Source organism: Dermacentor variabilis, chromosome 5, assembly GCF_050947875.1.
Source record: "Dermacentor variabilis isolate Ectoservices chromosome 5, ASM5094787v1, whole genome shotgun sequence".
NCBI classification, from domain to species: Eukaryota; Metazoa; Arthropoda; class Arachnida; order Ixodida; family Ixodidae; genus Dermacentor; species Dermacentor variabilis.
The window spans coordinates 107,725,138-107,751,114 of NC_134572.1; the positions used below are offsets into that span (position 1 = coordinate 107,725,138).

General features: G+C 44.8%; 1 long non-coding RNA gene across 1 annotated transcript in view; it reads right to left on the reverse strand.

Moving 5' to 3' along the window:
• LOC142581942 (uncharacterized) overlaps positions 1 to 21,349 on the reverse strand; it is a 105,682-nt gene extending 84,333 nt beyond the window's left edge. Inside the window, exon 1 of the long non-coding RNA XR_012828328.1 lies at positions 21,230 to 21,349. This is a non-coding gene — a long non-coding RNA (uncharacterized LOC142581942). The remainder of the gene's footprint in view (positions 1 to 21,229) is intronic.
• Positions 21,350 to 25,977: the final 4,628 nt, after the last annotated feature.

Here is a 25,977-nt window from a genome sequence, read left to right on the forward strand (position 1 = left end):
CGAAGAAAAGGCACACTGCTAGTTTTGTGAATGCAACCTGCCGATTCATTTCTCCCACGTTGCTTCCCTCTTTCAGGCTATTTATTTGCAGCTAGCGTGAGAGACCTGCACCATGAATAAGGATGTTACAGTAGCATGGCTTTCGATCCGAAAGCACGGTCAATATATAAAACAAGGGAATACAGAAGAACCAGCTGAAGACGGAACATGGCAAAAAAAGCAGAATAAGACCAAATACTTGTCAAAAAGAGAGTCTGCCCTGACGCTTCCTTCTCCATCAACTATTTCTTATTCATCTAGCTCTCATATTTAATTTTATTTCCCACATCAGAACACGGTATCAGTGCCGAGAAACATTGTACCCAAGCAAAGCGCTTGTTTACTTCTGAACAGTTTATTTTTATGAAATTGTTCGGCAAGGTGCCCTTTTTCTCACGCTCCACCACGTAGTCTTTATTTACCCAGCGAAAAGTAACTGAATTTGAAAGGCCGCTTTCAACGCCGCGCTCCTATTTCGGCTCAAGGCTACGTACATTAAATAGAAATGGGTATGCAGTTTTCTTATGTTCATGGGTGAATACAGATCTGGTTGCGAAGGCGCTGCAATTTAGTAGATGTTCTCACGGCTTCAGGTGAAGTGGTGCAAAATAAGAAGGCGAGCAGGGTGCAGGTTAAGAACTGCTATTCATAAATGTTTCTTAATGCTGTCTCTTAAGATTGATGCTGTCACGCACCGATTCACGCTATCTTTTCATTCTATCGATACAATTTGGCATCGATTTGATTTTTATCAGGCTCTTATGCTAGGAGTGTAGCATTACTCTTATTGATTTCTCAAATAGCGTTATTTTTAACTTATTTTCCATCTATTAACTAAGTTCAGTAGATCATCCTTCAACCAAACTAGCACAGCGTATGCTCGCTTATCAGAGAAAGTTGTTCTAGGAGCCCGCTTAGAATGGGTCGCTTTGAAAGATGCAAAAGCAGATGCCAATAAAATGTGTTCTTGAGTCACAGCATATTTCCATACTGACTGAATAAATTCAATATCACGGCAGTTAGATCCGTAGCAAAATTCAGTGAAGAATACAAAGCCTGGCCAAGTTTCTTTTATTTCACTGTTACAAGTCAAGTGAAGACAGAGCCAAGGACTGCGGTTTCTTTAACGTACGTGCCGAATCGAAAAAATAAAATTATGGCAGGAACTATCTCGGGATGACAGTGGACGTTAAGAGGAAGCTTTAGCTCGGGCCCAACTCCGACGCGGCCTATTCAAATACATGTAAAACGCAAAAACGTTTTTTATGAGATAACCCGTGGACCGACTTTGCTGAAATTTGTTGCATTTGAAAGAGGAAATTAAATTCTAGTGACTGTTGGAAGGAGAATTTTTATTTAAGGCTTTAATTTTCTTAAAACGATTTTCAAATATTTGACCGTTCGAAAAAAAAAATAGAAGCACGAAGTTTACAAATTCATAGCTCTGCATCAAGAACCGATATCGCGGTTCTGTAAATGGCATCCATTGGATAATTCAAAGCGGACAAATTGAACATGCCATTTTACATCTTACGTGAATTTGTTACGTTGGTTACAACAGTTTTGCAAAAGTTTTATTTCCCTATGATTAAATTTTTTTTTATATTCATGTCTAACATATCAATTTTGTCCGCTTTAGATGTACTATAGATGGAATTCACAGAATTGTATTATCGTTTTTTAGTGGTGGAGTTACAGAGTTGTAAACTTAATAGTTTCGCTTTTCTGAAAATTTTCGATTTTTGCCAATTTTTAATAAAAAATGGACGACCTAACCCGAAAATTCGAAACCAACAGTCACTAGATTTTAGGTTTGTCTTTTAAATGCAACAAACCTCTTCAAATTTGGTGCAGTGGCTGCCGAGAAAGACGAATTCTCTTTTTACATGTATTTAGATAGGAGCACTCGAGCTAAAGCTTCCTCTTAATGCGATTATCACTGAAGCAATGCGGCGACACATCGTATTGCCACCGTCGAAGCACGTCGAGTATGACGCATCTACTGCTGTCGGTCTTCTCTCTCACGCTTTCCTCTGAACACGCTGCGGCATCTAGCGCCACCGCCGCGAGATCTGCGCGTGGCTTGAGTCTGAACTGGGACATAGTTCTCTGAATATGTATGAAGAAAATTCGATTCCGCCAAGCCCGAAGAAATGTTAAAGGATTTTTTTTTCATTGAAGAGAGGCACATGCCCAGTAGCACGAACCCACTGGCGCGTACCAAATGATCCAAGTTGACGTCAAAGAGGTCCATTGAAAAATAGAACATACACAGTGGCGCAAACCCAGTCACACGAGCTGGTCCGACGGTTGGTTTCTAAACCGCTTCATTCTCTCAGCACAGCAGCCTGAGGCGCTACTCATTACACCGTTGACTACCGTGTGATCTAAGGTGGGGTGAAGGATGTTGGACAGACTTGCAAGCAGAACAGGACAGAACATAATGGAATAGGACAGGACAGGACCAAACAAACTAGAACATAACAGAAAGACAGACAGAGAGACAGACCGACAGACGGCTGGGTGACGTTCCCAAATAATCACATTAAAATTAAACTTCTGATCAATGGAAGCATCGTGGCCTAAACCACGCGGAGATAAAAGGACTTGGATGAAATCGTAACGCCTCTAGTGGACCTACTCGTTAAAATTATTTTCTGCAGATGTGGATCATTCTATGTCGTGCACTTCAGGCTCATGCAAATCAGAAAAATATTTTACAGGCACAAAATACCTTTCACGGGAGCCTTTGAACATGCTCGTGAGGCCAATGTGGCAGATAACCTATCAAAGGCCGCATACAATGTACACAGGAGTGAAATTTCCATCCTTCCATCGCAGCAGAAAGAGTTCTCGGTACACAGGTAAATTTCAAGTACATTCGCATACTGATATCAAAATTATAGCCACACTATTATCAAATATTGTTACGGTTAGGCGAAAAAAAGAACGACAACGGTCCCGAAGACGGCGAAGAGTAGACGCAGCCTGGCTGGGATATCTTCCGTCTCTGCGAAGGCCATCTATATGATACAACTTGTAAATAGTTTTATACGCGTAACACTTGGTAGAGGTGCTGGGTAGCCCACGATACAGGTGCAGGCGTAGACGGCATGTCGTCCCCTGGAGGCATGTTCACAAGCTGCATGTGACGCCCGCTGCAGAGCTCCGTGGCGAACGAGACGGGCACCCAGCACTTCCATATTAGTATAGTATAACTAATATTTGTTGTAAGAACGAGAAGAAACGCGCTTAACGGAGGGGCCCGATTTTTATTAATTGTATCATGAGAAGGCAACAAACAAAGAGACCAGGGACAACATAGGGGAAATTACTTGTACTTACTAATTGAATTAAAGAAATGGTAAATTATTGGCAATGAACGTAAATGAAAAAACAACTTCATGCAGGTGGGGAACGAAACCACGTCTTCCCCTTACGCGTGCGATGCCGTAATCAATTGAGCTACCACCGGCGTCGTTTCCCCATCCGCTTTCTTGGTTATTTAAGCATTACTACTAGAACTAACCTTGGGAGTGTTAGCCAGCGTCACCACTCACAAACCTTGGCAGCCGACATGGAACATTCTTTCTGACGCAGGCATCACGAGTACGTGATCTTTCTGGGTGAAGGCAACTGGTCTATAAGCCCGCACATGCTGCCTGAAGGTATCAAAGTTGCCGGATTCGAGACCCTCGTTGTGTAAGAACGAGAAGGAAGGGGGTTAAACGAGGAGTCCGATTTTTATTAATCATATCACGAGAAGCCAACGAACAAGGACACAAAGAACAACATAAAGGAAATTACTTGTACTTGCCAATTGAATTAAAGAAATGATAAATTAATGGCAATGAAAGTGGATGAAAAAACTACTTGCCGCTGGCGGGGATCGATCACACATCTTCGCGATCTTTATTTTGTGTAATAAGTTCACCTGCTGTGTTTGATCACTGTCTTATGTATTACTGTGCTCAGGTTGTCGTCATCGGTATGAGTCTTGGCTGCCGAGGCTGAATTCAGACTCCTTGTTTTCCGAATTCGAAATGGGCAGAAATATGGAAAATGCCTATGTATACCTGATATCGGTGAACTTCAAAGTAAGATATGAGAATACGTTTTTTTCCATAGGTTTAAATCCCAAACATTTAGTTTGGGCAATATTTTCGCAACATGAAACTTAAAAGTTCACAACGTGTATGACAGTCAATGTGATCTTTATCGCAGCGAACAGACAGCAACGAATAGAGGCGGCAAGAAAACATGACTTCTCCGTCCAAACGACAGCAATAAAGTGGCTGCTACCCTAACATTCACCTAAGGAAAAATTAAAATAAGAGGAATGGGCGGCCAGTTCAGCACAAGAAAGATCTTGAATACTCTCGTAGAAAAAAGGGAGGAACAACGACTGTCCTTGTCGAATAGTGTATGCCCGGAAATGTTAGGAGTGCTTGGTGACAACTGGCGCCTGCGAATGAGCCACGCATGGCGACGCTTAGCGTTCCGTGTGTTTAGCTCTGCAAATTCTGGGTCCTCAAGAAAAACACGCAGGGCTCAAGATATTTTTTTTTCTTTCTATGAGGCGCAACCTCACACGAATACATCTAGCTCGTCCCCCTAGGCACTCGCACAACTAAAATTTACAATCTGCTGCTGTTTGGTCTCTTGTTTTTTGTGCCATGGTGATTTCTTTCCACTAGTTCGTCCACGTCTACGCACCCACTTCAATTCTTAGAATCCCCCGAGGGCACGTTTATGCAATACTGGTGCGACCTTACACAGAGTGAAACTTTATGGGATAAACAGCACACCGTGTTTGTTTCCGGCTTATTGCGAAAAGCGATCTTTGTTTATTCGCAAAAGGACGGTAAACAATTTTTTTTTCGCTCAAACACTTGCGAATGAATACAGGAACGGCCATGTCGCTACGGTTACATGGACAAGTTTCCAGCATATTCAACGGCAAGAAATAAAGAGACCCACACTGAAGGATTGTGCAGCGTTACTGTAGCCTGATTTCACGAGCGGTCTAATGAACGATCGTACAGCGGGCAGCGCCAAGATGTGCTTGAGGGAAAATACAAATTGCGTGAGCGTGAAGTTGCTATAGCTAATAATTTCATGCCAGAGCAGAGGCTCTATAAAAAAAACCAATGACCTTTCTCGAGGCCAAATCAGGTGCCAAAAAAGAAAGAACGCTGCCAGTGTGACGTGTCACACTACCACGCCGTACCGTACGTTACAGCACAGTTTTGAAACATTATGTTGATGCTCAAGCCTAGCAGGACGTAAGATTCTGCGCTATAATGGATTAAGAAAAATAAAAATACGCACCCAATTCCAGCGACCTTGGCGTGTCACAAAAGCTTTTCCGCGTTTAGAATATTTCTACCAGTAAATAAACGGTGATCATTGCGCTGCCAAGCCTATAATCTAAACTCGAAAAAGTATTGTGACATACCAAATTCGCTGAAACTGCGGTGTGTAGCGTTGCCTTTTACGTAGGTAATCTATACAGGGACCATATAACGTAAAACTATTCCAATATGTTTTTATTCCAATCTCCTGACCTAACATTTACGTAACCGCCCACGCATGCTTCCGACGGTGACCCGCAGCATTGCCTGAACAGCCCAATCAAACGCTCTTCTCGTTTATAGGAGGTCACTTTCGCTTGCTTTAAAAACGAAATAACATTGAGCGGTTTTTGTAGACTGATTGGCTGGCAAGAGGGGAGGAGCACGCTAAAGTGGAGAGGGTTTCGATGGGGTCGAGCCAGCGCACGGAAAATAGATAACCGGATGATGAGCCAGGTGCCGGCGTCTGCGATTGGTCAGCTTTCCCTTAATTAGCTTGCCGTGGCTTGTCTAAAATCACGACGGCGTGCAACAGAAGGCTAAAAATGTCACTAAAATGAATCGTCAGCAAAGAAGAGTTGGCAGAGCAATGTCGTACACGTGCCGAAAGTGCTCGATAACGTCATACCACGCAAGAAGTTTTGTTACATGCAATGAAACCTATGGTCTCCTGCATGTGAGAGTAGCCAGTGCCTGAGCGATCGGCGGCAGTCATCTTTTATTCCTTTCGGGATCGGGCAGCCTGCGGGTATTCAGAGGAAAATTCAGTTTTGTTCGGCCTATTAATGCATCTTTGGCGCGTACACGTTACTTTGACGCAATGAGTTTTCGCGATTTTGTGACATCGGGTGACAGACAGGGGAGGTGGGTGCAGCCTGAAACCCTTTGGCAGAGGGTTAATGGTGAAAAGGCATCGAATCAGAAATAATAATTTTTCTTTTGTTCGGCCGAATCATGCATAATCAGTGTGTACACATCATGTCAGATTGAGAGCTATCGCGGTTTTCTTGACGTCGCATGACATATAGCAGAAGCGGGAGTGGCCCAAAAAAAGTTTTTGACCAATCGCGGAAAGCTGATTGCAGAATTGGAATAGAAAAATTTGGAATAGCTTTACGTTATAGCGCCTCAGTATACCTAATGATACATGAATGCCTGATTGAAGTTGAATTGTGCAACGCATTTACAGATATGCTTAGTGGTACAGAAATATGTCAAGCGTTTCGAGGTGCGAACATTCACACCTTAAAATACTAGACATATCGACCAATAATGTGACAGCGTGTGAGAAATCTGGAATGGTTTTAAAATTTAGCGCCTAAAAAGCAGTTGTTGCGTAGTTCAAGTAAGATCAATTTCGTTCCTCGACAATGATTAGTGCATTCGTATCGTGCACAAGATCATCAGCGACAATACTCAGATAACATCACGTAAACTTTTGTAAGTGCAGAAAAGTTAGACTTCATGTTATAAGCGATATTACAAAGCAGAATGTTGCAGGAGTTATGAGTTCATGCAAAGTGTTCTCGTGCTTCGCATATGCCATATTGCAGCTGATAATGCCGGAGCATAAGCAGTCTGGTGGCTTTCTCAGGCTTAAAACGGGCCCTCCAGAAAAAAGAAACACTCTACAGTGTGCGATTTCATTGAACGTAGACGCAGCTATTCGCACAAAATTCGCGGCACATTTTCCCATTTGCTCTCTTGAGTGGATGACAGCGACTACTTCTTATTATAGTTAGTCTTTTTAGCTGCTAAGCGAAGGTGCTGTAAAATTGTGCGCAGGTGAACATAAATGTGCAGGGCCAGCATGCCTATTAATGAAGCCACGCTAGCCTCCTGAAGATTGTTAGTACGACCAATCATGCAGCCAGACCTCCATTTATTGTCCAGTTACGAGTAAATCTCAGTCTGGTTTCCTGAAGTAATGCAGCCGGGCTAAAGTGATCCACCTAAGCCCGCCTGTATTCTTCAGGAGACCAGACTGAGGTAGAGACGGAGCACACAAGACACTTTTTTCATTTGTTCGCGTGGCTTTTTCGCGTTAACATTAGTATGGTGAGCCCATTGCAGGTGTAGCAGGAACACTTCAGTAGACAGCTTTCTAATGCAGCAAGAAAAACGCCAGGAAATAGTGGTAGTGGAAGAAATACGTAATAACGAAGCGATAAATAGCAAATCAACGTGTTCGGCAAATATGTTGCGAGCCATATCAACATCATCCGCATAGAAGCTATGCAACGGACAATGTGGATAGCGCGACTACTCGGATACTGACAGAACAAGTACTAAATGCTCGCAAACCTATCTTCATACGAAATTGAATCCGTATATTTACTTAATTCAGGAGGCGGCCTCCAAAAGATGGTGGCACTGTTTCTTTTTCTTCAGGGGGGGCCCAAAAGATGGTGGCACTGTTTTTTTTTTCTTCAGGGGCCGGGGGGAAGGGGGGGCATGTAGCACTGGGTATGTGGCACTGGTTATGTACGGCTCTTCAAATTAATATCTTTGGCACTTATCGGGACACTGAGTATGCGAGACTCGGTCGGTGCTGCCCTTCAACGAACCTTTTTGATACCAGCATAAATCGCTGGCTATGTGCCAGTAATGTGTGTGCCGCTCTTCAATTAATTTCTGTGACGTTAACTTGGGTAACCAGGTATATGCCATTGGGTATTCAATGCCCCACGATGACAAAAAAAAACGATCCCTTCAATTACTCCGACGGTCGGTGGAATCAAAACAGCGCCACGCGTAGGCTTCATGGCGGTGCCGCTAGGTGACACAATACGCACTTGAAGAAGCGCGAGCGAGGAGCCGGACTGGATACGTGTTGCGGCGTTGGCAATACGGTGTGTCGAGTAGATTGCTTCACTGCTAATGGCATTAACGTCGACATTCGTCGGGAGAAGGGTTCTGCCGGATTGTCTTTCTTTCTTCATTCTTAGAAAAGACAGACCAAAAAAACAACGAACACCGACAACACATTTCCCCCATTGAACTTACGTGCGACGCATCACTTCTATGTGTGCGAGTCTCCCCAGCGACAGAAGAAGCAGCCAATGACAAAAAGTACTCAAGTTATGGCAAGTGACCATGATCAGCAAGACGCTTTACAAAATTTCTGCGATGTTCTTTAACAAAAATCCTTACATGCCAGCACCACAATTACACGTGTGGCATCAAATGACTCGCGTCACACCTGACAACCTCGCTCGCTCATTTATTATTTGAATTTGAGAAACGATTTAGTTCTCGCATAAAAACGTCCAATATAATCTGTTGAGAAACACACGACGACTGTGGTCGACGAGGTGTGAAATCGTAGTGAGGATAAAAACAGAAATAGGTGACAAGAAAAATGAAACTTCCGCGTGCTTTTTTAAGGTAACACGAAGCAGTCGGGATCTCTTTTCAGAAAAGTGAGATCTCGCAAAGGCACTGTACCGTGACGAAACGACAAGTATAGCGAATAAAATAAATTGCCGATGAGAAAAACGGACTCGCTCAAGAATTCAGAGGGCAGCAATCCTTTTGTCAGAAAAGAGGTGAAGCGTATAATTGATCTCGTGAATAAAATGGGCGTGCTTCTCGTTATTCACCTCCCACCTTCCTCCACTTATCGTTTAATCTCTCTTCCAGCACAAAAACAAAAGAAAGTATAAAAGCAAATACGGCAATATTTCTGCATTTATGCTACGCGCAGAGCTCTCTTAAGATATATCTTTTTATGTGCCCGGTGTAAGAAGCGACAGTGTTTATGTTTTATTTACCAGAAAGGCAAAATTCTGGCAACAAAAGAAGCATCAGTAGTTACGCAGGAAATGGTAGGCGAGGCCAGCGCCCATAAGGAAAATTATTAGCGGTATATCGCTTCACGTAGGTTTGCCTAGTCAGCGAAAACAACAACAGAAACATGCAATGCAACAAAGAAAATACGTTCATTCTATTGGAGAGTATAGGTCTGATCTAATTGGTGCGGATTTATTGTAAAGCTGGAAAGGAGCGCACACAATGTGGTGTGTATATAAAGCTGTCCTGTGTCCGTTTGTTCACGCCGCTTTATACTGAGCCTCCTCCTGCATTTAACTCAGAAATAGAAAATTATAAGCGCGAGAACAGTTCTATGAACCCCCCTATCCACCCCCAAAACAGAGGTACAATAAGTATACTATTCTATTAATGGTGAGCATTTTGCCTATAACATGGGGGAGACCGACAGTAATCCACCTACTATCCATGTCGCAATCTTTCTGCAATGCGATGAATGGTACTGGATGTGTAAGCTTGAGGGGCCAACGTACAAGTGGTGTCAGTCCGCGATTTATGAATCCACGCCTTTGACACGCTGCTGTCACTTTTAGACAAGGAAACTCCTGCAGACGTTATAAAACACATAAGCTTTTATGTAGCGCCTAACTTTGCTGAACCAACGTATCTACGATATAGCCGAAACCGAAGCCCCGAATTACATGACGTGGTGCGTTCCAGTGTCTTAGCACACGACGTATCTTCCGCTGCACGGCAAGTTGATTTTGAGACGGAGTATAGGTTCCTGGCTGCCCTGCAGTTAGTACAGATGATCGCTAGATGGTGTATGTTAATATAGACGCCACTTATTTCACTCTTTCATCCATGTCATACACAAAACATCACTTCGGTCTCCATCACCTGCTGAAAAGGCCGACCAAATTTAACACACACACACATAAAGAGAGAGACCCTGGAAAGTGCGTGAAGTACCCCAAGAATGCTAACGCATTAACAGAAAGCGCCTCATTTCTAGCAGGTATAATATTAAGTAATGCAATGTTTGCAGCACACGTCATTTTGCGAACATCGTTGCCATAATATTACCGAGTGAATGACAGGGCCCACACTGCACTTGGTGATACTATCACGCTGAAGAGCAAGCTACGAGGAACTCTCTGGTACTCGAGAGCTCGAAGCAGAGCAGTATACGGATTAGAGAGGAGATACGAAGCTTATGGACACTCGTGCTGATTTATTCGCTCTCTTGACCTGCAGCTATTATTAATTACGGTCAGGCACGGATCCAGGGTCTCTTCAAGGAGAGTTGGTCTTACTGAGATGGCGACCGATAATGATCATAGAGTCTTTTTTTTACATGCTGGCGGGTTCTCTTCATTAATCATTAAACCTTTCTTGTCACTCCAAAGGAAAAGAACAGAAACAGCTGGGACGAATTAAGTAGTCCATCTGTTTGTCACACGTAAGCTGGCGTTGCGCATTCAAATTTAAAAGGACACTAAAGCGAAAAATTATTTCTTCGGCATCAGTAAATTACCGTTCTACAACACCAAAAACACCACTCTTGCAACGATAAGACGTTTGGTAAGCCAGAAAAAGCGCAAGAACGAAATACGGGTAGCGACGCCTACTTAAGTTCCCGCACCTGGGGGCTGTGACGTCTTGGATTTTGATGGCATCTTCTAGGGCCTACTAAATATGTATAGCGGTATAGATTGGCTACATTGTGTTCTAACGGAACCAAATATTAAACATGGCAAGTTTCGGGAACCTTTATTCAGCCAACGTGGACCAAATGCGAAAGCATACTTTCGAATCCCTGACGTCACGCTGACGTACCGGCGCTAGGGTGTCGGTGCGAAATTCAAATGCTGATACTTGGACCTTCATTTTCTCATCTAATAATGAAACATTTTTTCTAAATGACTACCTGCAGGGTTCTCAAACAAAGCTTCATTAGCCTAAACTGATTTATTGTTTCGCTTTAGTGTCCCTTTAAGGACGCGGGGTGGAGGAGTCAGGGCAAGGACATCCGGACATACCCCCTGGACGTCCACCACCAAATTAAAGAAAACACAATGACTAGGAGGGGTATTTTTAATGTTTTTAGCATATTTGATGCACTAAGCGCCCTCATTGATTTAGCTACTTTAGGTATGACAACGCGCACAGTGAACAATGACGTTCATGTATCTGAAAAGCAAGCAGCCTGTCGAACGCTGGCATATGCTTTACTCTTGACATTCAAATTTGAAATAAAATTCTGGGGTTTTACATCCCGAAGCAGCTTGCGGACTATGATAGACGGCATAGTGGGAGGCTCCGGTTTATTTTAGAGCCCCTCGAGTTTCTTAAAACTCGTCGAAAGCCCGGTGGACTAACTTTTAATTGAATTAGCCTTCTCAGAATATTTCGCACACTTTCCGGTGGCCTTGCCTTGCCTCGTCTTGCCTACCTGCCCTACCCTGCCCTTCCCTGCTTGCCTTGCGTGCCTGCCTTGGGTGCCTGCCTTTGGTGCCTGCATTGCGTGCCTGCCTTGCCCTGCCTTGCCGGCCCTACCTGCTCTATACGATCTGCCTGCCCTGCCCTACTCCGCGCTGACTTGCCCTGACTTGCCTTACCTGCCTACCTGACTGCCTCCCAGGCTGCCTGCTTATCTGTCTGTCTTTATCGAACCGTTCTCCTTCCAACTTAGTTTACTGGGTAGTCCATCGTCGTATGGAATAGAGAATAGCATCGGACTGTTGTGCTGAAGAAACTAGGTTCGACACGGGGTATGTGTCACGGGGTATTTGCCGCCCTTCAGTGAAATTATTTGACACTAGCGAGGACTTCGCGGTCGTTCTGCTAGCTAGTGTGCAAAAAAAAAATCACGAGGACGACAACGGTGGCATACAGGCCTCATTCATGACGCATCTCTGCAGTGTCAATACGATATATCGCCAAATTGCTTCATTGGTAATCACATTACCATCGACATATAACGTGAAGTGGGCTCTGCCGGCATTTTATACATTCCAGATTAGTACGATATTTTCAAGGTGTAACAATGTCGAGTTATATGCTGCGTACTAAGTTGGCGCATACATGCATTTCTATTTCGCACGACTGGGTCACTATAACGTGAAGTTATTTAATTTTGACTTCTTGTCGATCTCCTCACGTCAAACTTACCACCGACAAGCACAGGTGATCACACGCAAGACTGATTGAACAGTTGAAACGCTTGCCATGTTTATAGGACGGGAAGGGGACATTTGTTTGGTTTCAAAGCAAATAGCATTGCCTACCGTGGTGGAGCTGAGTTAGCATATGGAAAGTACATAACCGGGTGAATAGAGCGGTGCCAGTGTCTTCGATTGGACCGATTCCCCTTGCTTAGCTTGCAGTGGCTTGTCGACGGTTCTGGAATGCTGCAACGTAGCGTCAAAGATGTTGCCAAACCGGATGCTCAGTGAAGGATATTTGGCAAAGCGATGTCGTATACATGGCGAAAGGGCTCCGCAACGGTATACTGCCCCGCGAAATTTCAGTTACACGCAAGACAGAGATATATATATATATAGAGAGAGAGAGAGATAGACAAAGGAAAGACAGGGACGTTAACCAGGGATTATATACGGTTTGTTACCTTGCACAGAAGGACGGGCAAAGGGATGCAATAGATGAGAAAGAGAAAAAGGATTTAAAAAAAACATAGACACACGCAAAGAAACCAGTTCTCGCCGGCAACTCAGTGTACAGAGCGCCGTAGCGATCAGTGGACAGCCATCTTCTATTCATTTTGGAACGGGGCAGTCTGTGGCTATTCATAATAAAGTTTAGTTCCTTTTTTTTTGCATAGTAACGCACCTTTTGTGCGCACACCTCACTTTGACGTGTTGAGTTACTGCTGTTTTATGACGTCGCGTGACAATCAGGTGAACTAGGCGTGTCCCGAAAACATAGGCATAAAATCTGAACGATATGTTTACTTTTTTTTGGCCTAATCATGCATAATCACTCTGCAGGCACTATATTGAGATGGGGTGTTCTCGTCGCTTTCGCGAACCCTTGAGAAAGAAAGACCAAGTGGGCGTGGTCTCGAAAATATTTCACCAGATTCAGAGGGCTAACGAAGAAAATGGAATATTAAGAGCTTGCAATACTTTTACGTTATAGAGCCCCCAAAGTGTGATGCATTGAAAAGCCAGTAATAATAGCAAAAATGTCCCGTTATGAGGCCTGCGCAATTTTCTTGAGTAAGAAAGAAGTCAGCAGAGAGTAATTATGCTAAGAAATTATCTGCCATGTTCGAGAACGGCGAGTTCGTCTACTCGTCAGGGCCGCTAAAACTGCGAATGCATCCCTTGGAAATACGAAAAAAAGAACTAATTTCAATACTTTACTTCTTTCACTCCTCTAAGTTTTACGACTGCCTGTTCACGTGTCGTCGCGCTCTCTGTGTCTTATTTAATAAACGTCTTGCGTTTGCGGTTAGATGGCGAGTAAAAACAAACGATGAACGACCACAGAATTCTGCGGAAGAACCAAATAAGGTCAAAAACGTCATTGTATGCAGGCTGTTAGGCAAAATACAAGTAATGTACCACTAGTTTAAACAGTGCACTTGGCTTCTCGTCCGCAAGATGCGTTAAATTCTATGTACGAACCTAGCGTTCGCAAACGTGGCAGCGTTGTTAGCTCATGACGCGAGGCCACGGTTATCTCGTAACTGACTGCCGTTACGCACTATTGTTATAGGCCACTTTTTTCAGAAGTTTAACATAGCCAAGGCTGACTGCGTGTAGCCTAAGTGCATCGCAGTAAAGCGTCATCAAAACAATTTTTGCGCATTAAAATGTATTTCTGCAGTGATCGTGGTCTGCGGAAAAAATGCGACTGCATGTGGGCGTGTATTCATCATGATTATCATAAGGCCGGTTACGCACACTCCAGGGCAAAGGCCTCTCCCATACTTCTCCAACTACCCCGGTCATGTACTAATTGTGGCCAAGTTGTCCCTGCTAACTTCTTAATCTCATTCGCCCACCTAGCTTTCTGCCGCAACCTGCTACGCTTCCCGTCCCGTGGAATCCAGTCCGTAACCCGTATTGACCATCGGTTACCTTCCCTCCTCATTACATGTCCTGCCCATGCCCATTTCTTTTTCTTGATTTCAACTAAGATGTCATTAACTCGCGTTTGTTCCCTGACCCCAATCTGCTCTTTTCTTATACCTCAACGTTACACCCATTATTCTTCTTTCCATAGCTCGTTGCGTCGTCCTCAATTTAAGTAGAACCCTTTTCTTATGCCTCCAGGTTCCTGCCCCGTACGTGAGTACTGGTAAGACACAGCTGGGTTATACAATTTTCTCTTGGGGAATAATGGCAACCTGCAGGTCATGATCTGAGAATGCCTGTCAAACGCGCCCTAGCCCATTATTATTATTCTGATTCTTTCAGTCTCACGATCCGGATCCGCGATCACTACCTGCCCTAGGTAGATGTATTCCCCTACCACTTCCACTGCTTCGATACCATTCGTAAACTGCTGTTCTCTTCCGAGACTGTTAAACATTACTTTAGTTTTCTGCAGATTAATTTTTAGACCCACCCTTCTGCTTTGCCTCTCCAGGTCAGTGAGCATGCATTGCAATTGGTCCCCTGAGTTACTAAGCAAGGCAATATTATCAGCGAATCGCAAGTTACTAAGGTATTAACTCTTATCCCCAATTCTTCCCAATCCAGGTCTCTGAATACTTCCTGTAAACACGCTGTGAATATGACTGGAGAGATCGTATCTCCCTGCCTAACGCCTTTATTGAGATTTTGTTGCTTTCTTTATGGAGGACTACGGTGGCTGTGGAGCCGCTATAGATATCTTTCAGTATTTTTACACATGGCTTGTCTACACACTGATTCCGTAATGCCTCCAAACACTTTGTCGTAATCAATGAAAGTTATATATAAAGGTTGGCTATATTCCGCACTTTTCTCTATCACCTGATTGATAGTGTGAATGTGGTCTATTGTTGAGTAGCCTTTACGGAATCCTGCCTGGTCCTTTGATTGACAGAAGTATAAGGTACTCCTCATTCTATTTGCGATTTCCTTAGTAAATGCTTTGTATGCAACAGACAGTAAGCTGATCGGTGTATAATTTTTCAAGTCTTTGGCGTCCCATTTCTTATGGATTAGGATTATGTCAGTGTTCTTCCAAGATTCCGGTGCGCTTCAGGTGATGAAGCATTGCGTATACAAGGTGGCCAGTTTTTCTAGAACAGCCTTCCCACCCTTTAACCCTTCCCATCCTTTAACAAATCTGCTGTTACATGATCCTCCCCAGCTGCCTTCCCGCTTTGCATAGCTCCCAAGGCTTTCTTGACTTCTCCTGGCATTACTTGTGGGATTTCGAATTCCTCTAGACAATTCTCTCTTCCATTATCGTCGTGGGTGCCATTGGTACTGCTTGTATTATCAGCCATCAACTTCTCACCTTGCACCCTTCCCAGAATTTCCGAAAAACCCATTAAATTCATTTTCTTTTTTTTCTATCCTCATACGTCGTGGCTGTTGCATTTTTTAAATAAAATTTCTCTCGGCGGATATGCATGCGGTAACACTAACGCCACGTGCGTGTGCCGCTTCTAACGTTTCCGTCCCTTTGTGTCAAGCATTTGCGCCTTGCGTGTGTTTTCGTGCAACCATTTCCAAGTTTATACGGAATCTTTTCTTATTGCGCGTCTTCTTCCCTCTTGCTATAGCTTACAAGGGCATCACTGATCCCTTTCCTACAGCCTTAATATCATTTTCGGCACAACGGCAATAAGGCTGGGTGACCTTGTTCAAGCAATATGCTGTCTAATAAATTCGAAAGGCTTGCTTCCTCCAATAAGGCACGCCGGAACACATAGACATAAAAGCAAGACAACACTCGTAAACTGTGATGTGTTTGGAACGACAGGCCTCACAAGGCCAAAGGATCCTCGTCGGGAAAGCAGATACGTGCGCGCGGTAAATAACGCAGCTGCAACGATGGCTATTGACCGCGAAGAATTGCAGAATAGGAGGCATGCCACGCACCTACGGCACAACCAATCGACACGAATGCCTGCGACGGGCACTTTCTGAGCAATGATCATTTTCTTCGGCGCAAATACAGCGTTGTGTTTCTACCGTCGATGCCTTCAAAGGGACATTGTGCGCCGTATGTCTGTTTGCTTCGTGTATTCGCCGCACAATGGAGCTTGTGCCAATTTTTCGAAGCAGTTCGTCAAGTAGAAATGTTCAATGCGTCCCCCGAGTCAGCAGGAAATTCAAGAAAAAATAAATAAAACGCTCGAGAGGTTTGCGCCACACGCATTTGCCCTCCTTCCATCCAGTCTTCCTACCCTACATTTCCGTAGAAGCTTTATGTAGCTCTTCGAGCTATTGTAACTTTCGTTCCTTTTTTTTTCATTATGTCGCGAGCTATACCCATGTTATTTCTGTAGTTCAGACTGCACAGCAAGCTGTTTTAAGCTTTTCCAGCCATGTCTTTCTCAGCAAATCTTTATCGGCTCCCGTGAAGGAGCGAGATATAAACGAATAACCTGAGGAAAAAAAAACAAGAGCTTTACGTTCGTTTGCTGATTTCTTTCCAGTTACTATTCTTCGCCTGCAGTGCGGCTTGAATGGCTCCTGTCAGCTTTCTGATTTCGCTTCGCCACAATCCTTCTTCTGCGCGAGGCCCTCTTTTAATTTTCTCGTTTTCTGTGCAGCCTGGTACATTAATCAATTCCTGTGCAGTCCATCGCCACGGCATAAATTTGCGCTTCACAGCTTTGTTCGAAAGCAGCGAGGCCGACGGAGGCAGTGGGCGAAAGAGATCGGCTCGGATACACTTCGTATATCCCTCACGTACGATCGGGCAAGCAGCCGAAGTCAATGCCAGCCCAACGAGACAGCCACTGCTGAGCTGCAAAACCGGCCGCCGCGGCAGCTGCGTCCAATAATCCTGCGGGCAAGCAAACGCGGCAGCCGAAAACTTCCCGAAAAAAAATGGTTTCTTTCTCTCATGTTCTTGTTTTTTCGTTCCCTCTCACTCCTCTCGGCTACTCCAGAGACTTCCTTTTGTTCTGAGGAGTACATGAGCAACCACTTCTCCTGAAGAAAACCAATTTTCTTCACGAAACATACAGAATTTATGAACCATCGCGCAGCAACTGAAAGATTGGAAGTAGAATTTTTGTCAAACACCATAATAATGTATTTACATATTGAGGTTGTGGGTGCCAAAACCACGGTCTCATTATGAGGTACACCGCAGGGGGCTGCTCTGGGTTAATTTTGATCACCTGGGGTTTTTTAACGTGCACTTAGCTCTAAGGACAAAAGAGTTCTTGCCTCCACTAGCGCTGCCTCCCCCCCCCCCCCACTCCAGCCATCGAAGTGAGCCTGCAACCTTGAGCTCCCTCCAGCAGTCCCATGAATTTAACATCTTGAGCGCCTTGCCAAAGGCGGAACGTTCGCGCCAGGCAAGGCCCGCTGTATTGTATAGGCTGGCTCGAAATTGTACGTCATTACTGTGCCAATAGCTTCCGTAGTTGCTTAGCGGCTGTGGTGTTGCGCTAATAAGCACGAGGTCGCGGGATCAAATCGCGGCCGCAGCGGCCGCATTTTGGTGGGGTGGTGGGGACGAAATTCAACAACGCCCGTGTCCCATTCCACTGGGAGCAGGTTAAAGGTCACCAGGTGGTCAAAATTAATCAGGAGACCCCCCTACGACGTTCCTCATAATCAAATCGTGGTTTTGGCATGCAAAATCCCGGAATTCAATTCATTGCTGTGAGAACCACAATGAGACGGCGCACTTTCGTAATACGAACGCGAGATGTAAGACGTAAGTCACCGGGAAAAGAGTTCTGACCAGGTAACGTCATGGTATTATAACCACAGACGTCTTTGACATGCGTATTTCCCGATTGTTACGTTATCTATTGATTATCACGCGCTATCTTGAAAGGGATCGTCTTACGGGACGGACGCACAGACGGTTTTGCTCGTTGGGTAAGCATAAAAGATGCTTACACATTTAATAAATCTATTTGCCAGCAACCCTACAAAAGAAAGTCATGCGCGTGATGACGCGTGGCTGCAAAAGCGTGAGCGATGACGCAGCGGTGGTGGATTGAAGAGCAGTGACTGTTGAAGCACAAAGATTGCATGAGGTGTGCACGACGACTTTTCAACGTGATGAATCCTCACTGCTGGAAACCCTCTGCGCCATACTGTTTCACCAAACGTTCTACTTGAAGTGCACTAACGTCTCCTCGGACACCTTGGTCGTGCTGAAACAAACAGATTTTGGCTTTAATGGCTCTACGATATTTTCTCTTGTACAGTGAATTGATGAATTCCTCGTAAACCGTACATGGTCTGCATTTCTTCTGTCTACTCAAAGTATCGTATTTTCAAAGCATCTGTACATTTTTGTTTGTTCTTATCGAGAAAATTGCTTTCTTTAGTTTTCTGGTGACCCATGGACTTGATCAGCACTGCTTTGCCGTTTTGATACAGACGTTTGACGGTGTTTTTAATTTTGTTTGTCTTTTAACTGCGAAGCATTTCCTTGCCTAGTGGGAGCCAAAGTCTCACGTGAGGCCGACCAAGGTGACTAAGTTTGTCGCCGATGCGCGCACGCCCCCATGCGTCCGCTAGCCGGCCACTATTGGCCCGGCCCCTCCTAGCACCACGCGCATGCACGCACTCTCAACGCGCCCGCTCGCACACCGCTACTGGCTTCGTGCTTCCTTATTCCACTCGCCGCTACAGGTGTCCGCGCCGCAAATAGACATGGCTCGGTTGCCCAAACCGCGCTATGTTGCGCGTACGCCTCTACTTGTAGATACAACAGTGAGCCCTCGAAAGAGCGAAATTATCAAGTGGAAGAGGGGCGGAAGAGTGCAAAGGTTCTGCGGAGACTTCAGAGGCATACGTGATGCCTACCGAAGCGGCGAAGCAAGAAGTGAAGCGACGGGCCGACGAGATACGCGCAGCGGTGGAGCGCGAGCAACAAGGTAATTGACGGGCGGCCGAGCAACAGTGGCTCACCGAGCGAACGGCCGCTGAACAGGCAGCCGAGACCGAGCGGCGCCGATTGGAGGACCGCCACTTTCGGGTCGCAGACACGCTCTTCCAAAAGCATTGTTGTCAGACGAAATTGGCGCGGCGTGTAGCGTCTGTGACCGCCTTTGGTTCCGGTCGTACGTCGTCGTGGTGTCCCAGCGCGCGCATGTGGCGGTCCTCGAGTGAACGCTTCTCCGGGAGGACGCAAGTTCGTTCGATCTTAGAGCCAGGTGCATGGGAGAAGTACGTTCCGTTGTCTTAGATAATGAACGAGCATTCTTACTGTCGTAGTTTCTTTTTCTCCCTACGTATGATCTATGGTATAGCCTCTATCTGTGAGCAAACATCTATTTTTTTAATATTTATTAGAGAAGAAGACTAAGGACCTGTCTGTATAGGTCGATACCTCCTCAACTGTGCGTGGGTTTTCGATGATCAAGCGATCTGCCCGTAGAAATGCGAACGCGCAAGTGAATAGCCAGAATGCATGCCTGCCTTTTGGATGTTCACGCAGAACGTTGCTACACACACTGGTTTCTCAGAAAATGTGCTACGTTGCAGCCTATCACTCGACATATGTTTTGTTAATAGCCTGTAGGTGTTCAGAATACAGCCATCATAACGTCGTTCTCGTATTTCCTTCTCGCATTCCTGAGCTCCACGGAAGCGAAAGCCGGACAACACTACGAGTCCGCATCAAAACACAGTGCGTGTTATGGTGACAGCTTATTCATATCGTCTTCAAAGTGTGCACGATGTCGTTAAAAGATTCCGATAATTGCCGCTATTCGCCGATGATCGCCGCTATTTGAACGACCGCACTAACGTCGTCGTCCGCGCACAACTCCGAGATGCAAGTCGTAGCCCTTTCCAGTGGTTGGGCGTTGGGCACATAAATAAAAGAATACTAATAATACTGGATACATATACGAATGCACAAAGAAACCATTCACCTCCTATACTTTATGGACCCTGTATTTTCTTTCTGAGCCTAAAACTGTATTTACTCATAGGATTTCCTAAGATCAAACTTATTTACTGCGTTGATTACGAAACCTGCAACATCATCTACAGATCAGGATGCAATTGATTTCGACTGACTTGTTAGATGACGTACATATGCCGACATAAATTATTATTTTGTATTATAGCTTAGTACTGTAATGAAAGAATACGCTCATTAGATATTGCTACATTATGTCCTAAATAGTTATTCTTACTCATATTTCCGATACACATTCAGCTGCTGAGGTAGGCGGCGAGAATAACAACTATGGCAAATATTTTAGAAACCAGCAGGCACCTACTTTGGATCTCATGACATTATTGTTTTCGCACTTACGCCGTAATTACTTGAAATACCCCCGAATATTCCAAGCTTACCACGCAAACAAAACTGCATAAGACAGTACTCAAACTCTTTACTGTTTGCACACCAGGGATGACAGGGAAAGAATGTGAGGAACATTATGTATAGCAGCAGTGCTGCACAGAAGAACACGTAAAAAACTACCATGGAGAGAAGCCAAGGAAACTAGAATTCATCCGTAGTTTTCTATCACACAAGCCAGGCAAAGTTGTTCGGGTCAGACGTTCTGCGCCACGCACACTCACGATGCCTTTTGAGCTGTCAGTTGCAATGAGCGCTGTCTCCTAATAGCGCATTCCCCTCGTGGTATATTCAGGGCACGGGGGGTACGTACAGTACAAACTGTGCGCCGAAAAATTTACCCTCTCGTCGCACACAAAATTATTGGCGTAATTAAAATGCTTTTTCTTTATTCTTGCTCCCCCTGCCCCCGCACAAATTATAACTGCCCTGCTCAGAAGAAACGAGACCCGGATTCCCCGGGGGGCATTCCCAACGACTCGGCTCTACTCTGGGCGAGCAGGGCAGAGGCGTTCTTCTAAAGAACGTGACCGCATATGGGTCGAGGACCGAGCTAGATGCCCGCCCATGTGCCTGCAACTCACCCGCGAGAAAACAAAGCGCTGAGAAAGAAGAGTTAAGTAGAGGAACCAGCTGCTGGAAGCATTTTTCCACCACGATGCCAATAACGGCTCCCCACAGGCAGCACACTGGCGATGCCTGCGAGAGACCAGGAAATCGAAAGTGCTTCGGATAGTGCCCGACCACATACAAACTCCTCTCCCGCAGCAGCTTCCTTGACCCCTCGTTTCCTGTCATTTTTTTTTTTTTTTGCCCTCTGCATCTACACAGACGCCTACCACACACACATTGTTTTCCACGCTGTACATTCGGTTCTCGTTAGACTTATTAGCTTCCGAATATTCCCTATTGTACTTCTTTGCGCCATTGCTACTATTTACAGCACATTTTTGACAGCTGCTTTATTGACGTTGATCCCTCCACCCCAAAAAGCCCATACGAACTGCTCGTTCGCTGTGCATTGTAATGTATTTCACGCATTCGTAGGTGTATTTACGTTTCTCTTATTTTGAGCTGAAAAGGAAAGGAGTCCGAAAAACTGTGACAATGAAAGCGCTGTCAGAAACGGAGGGAATGAGAAAGCGGATATGAGAGGACGTGGCTTGAGCAATGCTTTAGGTGGGCTGACATCTCGCAGCAAGCGGTAAAAATCAAGAAAAGTAGAAATTAAAAAAAAAAACAGAGGACCATGGAGAAATCACAAATAGAAGTGGTTTCTTTTTCTCGACAGCATACAGGGCCTGGCGCCTCATAGGGCTTTGGTTGTTTTATTTTCGACCATCTTTATTTTTTATTGCCCTCCAACGCTGGATGCCATCTGCTTTCAATTGCATCGTGCGTGATTTGTGCATTTATGTAACTCCTTTATTCACCTAGTACAAAATAGGAGCCAATTACTTGTGTTACATCGCCGATATAATGTGAGGCTGAGTATTTTTTATTATTGTACTTTATCGTCATTTTTTTTATCTTTATTGGGAGAGCAGAAAACAATTTGTCAGCTCCTAGGATGATGCACTGTTGCGACATTCTTCAGTTACCCGTCCTGAAGCAATCATAATGAGGAGGCGTCACAAGAGCCTAATAATCAGCAAGCTGCAAGCGGGCTTCTGCAAGACTTCTTCAGATCTTTTTTTTTCGTGGGCAAGCAGCAACTGTGAGACGGATACTCGGTGCCGTTTTTCTCCAGATATCATTGACCAGCATAGTCACGTTAGATGAGCACACGAGCAACACTTAATGCAATTTAAGAGGTGTCTCACGAATGAGCGCCTAGCAGCGGCAGGGACAGCTGATGGGGTGTAGTGTATCCTGCCGATTAGACGTGATAGAGAAAACGAAACTTATAGAGTATCTCACAACTTCTTTTATTTTGCCCCAGGTGTCTTTCTGTAAAAACAGAGGCAGCTCATAAGTATCCAGCCTTCAAAGCGTTGGCGTAACAAAGGTATCAATGTAAAAGTGAATATGAACTACTCGACTCGATGTTCCTTGGTGAGTAAAATCAAATACCCACGTGCATGTCTGCTGTTATGGCTACCCTAATGCTTTAGAGCCCCTTTCCAGGCACCTTTTTCGAGCCATCAAACTTTGACTTCAGGGTAACTCACTGTGAGATACAGCAGACACTGTCTGCAGAACTTCAGAGCCCGTCCACGACAGAGTTTCTGTTTTATGTTGATAGCATAAACAATTTTTTCTTCAAAACATGCGCCGACTTACATGCGTGCCGCGCTCTGCAACGTAGCACTATTAAGCCTTGTTGGATCATTGCCAAAGACAGTCCAGATATCCATCTGTGCAGATATCTTGATCAGGGCGTCCAGCCTGACGTGTCCTCAGAAAAGTACGGATTAGTCGCATTTTCACGAAAAACAACGGCTGTGGCGAATAAAATACATCTATATAGCCTATGTATTCAACTACAATAGCCTATGTACTCAAATTTGTCGACGGAAAGCCTTGGGGCGCATCTGTGCAACAGATGCTACAGCTATGCCATGCATTATTCATGGGTTTCCTAAGATATAGCCTGCCCGTGCCGGGTAGCACCAGTAAAATAAACCTTCGCACATTCCAGAACAGGGCTGGGCAAAGATACTTTGCAACTGTATCATGATAGGATAAAGATATTTGGACAACAAGTGTTTTATATCCATATACAAGATACTATCGCAACTATTGTATCCGACACCGGGGCCCCATAACGTAAAGCTATTCCAATACGTTTTTATTCGAATCTCCTGACGTCAAATTTGCGTAACCGCTGACGCAAGCATCGGGCAGTCACCCACAGGGTTGTCTGTACAGACCATTGAAACGCTCTCCTTGTTCATAAAGGTTCACTTTTGTTTGCTCTAAAAACGAATAACATTGCCTACACTGAGTGGCTTGTCTTATCTAATTGGCTGACAAGAGGCGAGCAGCACGCTCAAGTGCACAGGGATTTAATAGGGCCGAGCCACTGCACTGAAAATCGATAACCGGATGAAAAATGTGGTGCCGGCGTCTTCGATTGGTCTGCTTTCCCTTACTTAGCTTGCAGTGGCTGGTCGAAAATCGCGGTGGCATGCAACAAAAGCTTAAGAATGACGCTAAAACGGATCCTCAGCAATGAGAGTTGGCAGAATGAGGTCGTAAACGTGCCGAAATTGCCCAAAAACGTTACACGGCCCCACAAGTAGCTTTATTATACGCCAATAAACCCATGCTCCCCAGCAGGTGTGAGTAGCAAGCGCCTGAGTGATCGGCGGCAGCCATCTTTTATTCCTTTCGGAGCAGGCAGCCAGCGGCTATTCAGAAAGAAATTCAGTTTTGTTCGGCATAATAATGCATCTTCACTGCGTACACGTCAATTTGACGCGGTGAGTTTTTGCGGTTTTGTGACGTCGGGTGACAGGCAGGTGAAGTGGGTGCAGCCCGAAACTTTTGACCAATATCCGAAGGCTAATGGCCAAAAGGTGTCGAATCAGAAATAACTGTTTTTCTTTTGCATGGTCAAATCATGCATAATCAGCGTGTACACGTCATATAAGATGGGGAGCTATTGCGGTTTTTGTAACGTCGCGTGACAGTCGGGTGAAGTGGAGGTGGTGGTCCGAAAAAGTTTTTGACCAATCGCGGAGGCCTCATTGCAGAATTGGAATAGAAGAGTTTGGAATAGTTTTAGGTTATAGCACCCCTGTACTTTACATTTGTATCACAAGATACTTTGATGCATTCGCAAATTTCTTATGATAGATTGATATAATGTATCAGCAAAGGCAAATGCACACACATGTTCGATTGAAAATTTCTTAACTCCAAACAGCCTTATTTCATTTGAATTAAATGTCTGTTACTATCTCAAGATTTCCGTCTTTGTTGCTCAAAGCATAATATTTTCATTCCGAAGCAGTGTGTGAAAGCCACTAGACGCAAGCCAACCCCATTCTTACATTCTTCAGACTTCGTAACAAAGCACCACGCAAGAGAAACTTAGATCACGGCACTACAGCGGCATCAGAATTTGCGCGAAACATGCCGCACGCGATGGCGTACGCAGCACAGTATGATAGCTACGAGCAAGTGTCATGGCACCGATGCAACTAAAAAAAATATCGGCTGCGCGCAAACGTTTGCGCACTTGTTTTTTCCGAGACGGCCCGAGCGCCACCACGTGACTCTGCTCCACCAATAGGGACGCACAGGCCTCATCGCCTGCCCTCGCTGGAGGTCTCTGGCAGAAATATAAAAACAATATCTCTGCCATTAGTTTTATTCGGGTGGATTAGCGGCAGCGATATCAGCTTTAGAAGCGGAGTTCAACCAACTGTTACAGTTGCGCGATGTTGCAGTAGCAGTATTTTACATCTTAAGATACACGATACATTTTTTCATGTATCGGAAATACAGATACTGACACACATCTTGGCAGAAGTATCATGGTACGGACACAAGATACTCAAACCGTATCTAAGGTACATGTACCTTCAATACTACCCTGCACTGCGCCACAGCATGCAAGCCCAAGTTCTACGGACGTGCCTCGACCTCCCTAAGAGGGCATCGACAGCAGCCACAATCACCATAGCGCGTGAGCACCCTAAGCAACATATAGTAGATTTTATTAATGCGTGTTCCGGACCTCATACAAATGGCCGAAGTCAGAATGTAACGCTTGCGGGTACAAAGAGAAGATAGCGCACATTCTGTGCGCTATCTTCGACGACGAATGTGCGCACATTCGTCGTTTCAATGCGCAAAGAATGGTCCTCAGCACCCCGCGCGACAAGATTGCCAACCGTCCCCTTACGAAGACCAGAATTTTTGGACCCTGGCCCCTGTCGACGTCCGCCCTAACTGCTTGAAAAGTGCTAGTTTGTTCTCTTTAAAGAAAACGGAACTGATCGAAAAACTATCGGGTGTGCGAACTGGTGAGTTCTGTATTTTCATCTTCTATTGTTTTCTTATCTCTTCTGCCCTGACGCCGTCCCCCTGTGCTGGGTAGCCAACCGGACACTTCAACTGGTTAACCCTCTCTCTCGCTGTCTCTCTTTCTCTTTGTGACTTTCATTCTTAGTAACGTATCTTTTCTTTGAGACGCTGATCACTCCTGGCTTATTGCCCCTGTTGTACTCCTTCTAGTTCACAAATGCTGCAACCGAATACTCGACATTTTTTTAAAAATGATCTTATAACTTTACAGTAACTTTAAAGTATCTATAAGGAAATATCTTTTCCTCCGAAGAAATAATATTTGGGTAGTTTTTTACAGATTTATCGGGGTGGA